Genomic DNA, 2500 nt, shown 5'->3' on the forward strand with positions numbered 1-2500 from the left:
GAGACAACAGGAAATGACCGTGAAGTATGTGAAGAACTCAACAAGAGATTCAAAGAAGTGTTCACAGAGGAGACAGAAGGGACTCCAGAAAGACGGAGAGGTGGGGCACACCACCAAGTGCTGGACACAGTGCACACAACCGAGGAAGAAGTGAAGAGGCTTCTGAGTGAGCTAGATACCTCAAAGGCAATGGGGCCAGATAACATCTCCCCATGGGTATTGAGAGAGGGAGCAGAGGCGCTATATGTACCCCTAACAACAATATTCAATACATCTATCGAAACAGGGAGATTGCCTGAGGCATGGAAGACAGCAAATGTAGTCCCAATCTTTAAAAAAGGAGACAGACATGAAGCATTAAACTACAGACCAGTGTCATTGACATGTATAGTATGCAAAATCATGGAGAAGATTATCAGGAGAAGAGTGGTGGAACACCTAGAAAGGAATGATCTCATCAACAGCAGCCAGCATGGTTTCAGGGACGGGAAATCCTGTGTCACAAACCTACTGGAGTTCTATGACATGGTGACAGCAGTAAGACAAGAGAGAGAGGGGTGGGTGGATTGCATTTTCTTGGACTGCAAGAAGGCGTTTGACACAGTTCCACACAAGAGATTGGTGCAAAAACTGGAGGACCAAGCAGGGATAACAGGGAAGGCACTACAATGGATCAGGGAATACTTGTCAGGAAGACAGCAGCGAGTCATGGTACGTGGCGAGGTGTCAGAGTGGGCACCTGTGACCAGCGGGGTCCCGCAGGGGTCAGTCCTAGGACCAGTGCTGTTTCTGGTATTTGTGAACGACATGACGGAAGGAATAGACTCTGAGGTGTCCCTGTTTGCAGATGACGTGAAGTTGATGAGAAGAATACACTCGATCGAAGACCAGGCAGAACTACAAAGGGATCTGGACAGGCTGCAGACCTGGTCCAGCAAATGGCTCCTGGAGTTCAATCCCACCAAGTGCAAAGTCATGAAGATTGGGGAAGGGCAAAGAAGGCCGCAGACGGAGTACAGTCTAGGGGGTCAGAGACTACAAACCTCACTCAAGGAAAAAGATCTTGGGGTGAGTATAACACCAGGCACATCTCCTGAAGCGCACATCAACCAAATAACTGCTGCAGCATATGGGCGCCTAGCAAACCTCAGAACAGCATTCCGACATCTTAATAAGGAATCGTTCAGGACCCTGTACACCGTATACGTTAGGCCCATATTGGAGTATGCGGCACCAGTTTGGAACCCATACCTAGCCAAGCACGTAAAGAAACTAGAGAAAGTGCAAAGGTTTGCAACAAGACTAGTCCCAGAGCTAAGAGGTATGTCCTACGAGGAGAGGTTAAGGGAAATCAACCTGACGACACTGGAGGACAGGAGAGATAGGGGGGACATGATAACGACATACAAAATACTGAGAGGAATTGACAAGGTGGACAAAGACAGGATGTTCCAGAGATTGGACACAGTAACAAGGGGACACAGTTGGAAGCTGAAGACACAGATGAATCACAGGGATGTTAGGAAGTATTTCTTCAGCCACAGAGTAGTCAGTAAGTGGAATAGTTTGGGAAGCGATGTAGTGGAGGCAGGATCCATACATAGCTTTAAGCAGAGGTATGATAAAGCTCACGGCTCAGGGAGAGTGACCTAGTAGCGATCAGTGAAGAGGCGGGGCCAGGAGCTCGGACTCGACCCCCGCAACCTCAACTAGGTGAGTACAACTAGGTGAGTACACACACACACACACACACACACACACACAAACACACACACACACACACACACACACACACACACACACACACACAAACACACACACACACACACACACACACACACAAACACACACACATAAACACACACACACACACACAGACAAACACACACACACAAACACACACACAAACACACACACACAAACACAAACACACACACACAAACACACACACACACACAGACAAACACACACTCACAAACACAAACACACACACACACACACACACACACTCAAACACTCACACACACGCACACACACACACACACAAACACAAACACACACACAAACACACACACAAACACACACACAAACACAGGTCTGATAGCAACCACACTTATGTCTCTCTCAACACATTAGAATGAGAAAGAAAACATTGTTGAATGCTTCATTTCGAATTTTTTTCCATTCCCTTCGTAGCTCATTAAATTTTCCATTTTTCTTTCTTTTCGTCCGAGGAAATTTTTTTCCATTCGTGTGGCTATTTTTTTCCCCGAGTTCGTATAATTCCACCTATGAATATTTTTCCACTTGATATATTTTTTTACGAGTGTTATTCGTCGAACTACTTTGTTATTCCTGGAAAAAAAAAATCCCAGTGGAATTCTATATTTAAGAATATTTAAATTTTTTTATTTCTAGTTGAATTTGGTTTGCTTACGATTTTTTTTTAATTTTGTCTCTTTCCATTTAAATCAATCTTTTTTTTTAGGGCATCTGATAT

Source organism: Cherax quadricarinatus, chromosome 19, assembly GCF_038502225.1.
Source record: "Cherax quadricarinatus isolate ZL_2023a chromosome 19, ASM3850222v1, whole genome shotgun sequence".
NCBI classification, from domain to species: domain Eukaryota; kingdom Metazoa; phylum Arthropoda; class Malacostraca; order Decapoda; family Parastacidae; genus Cherax; species Cherax quadricarinatus.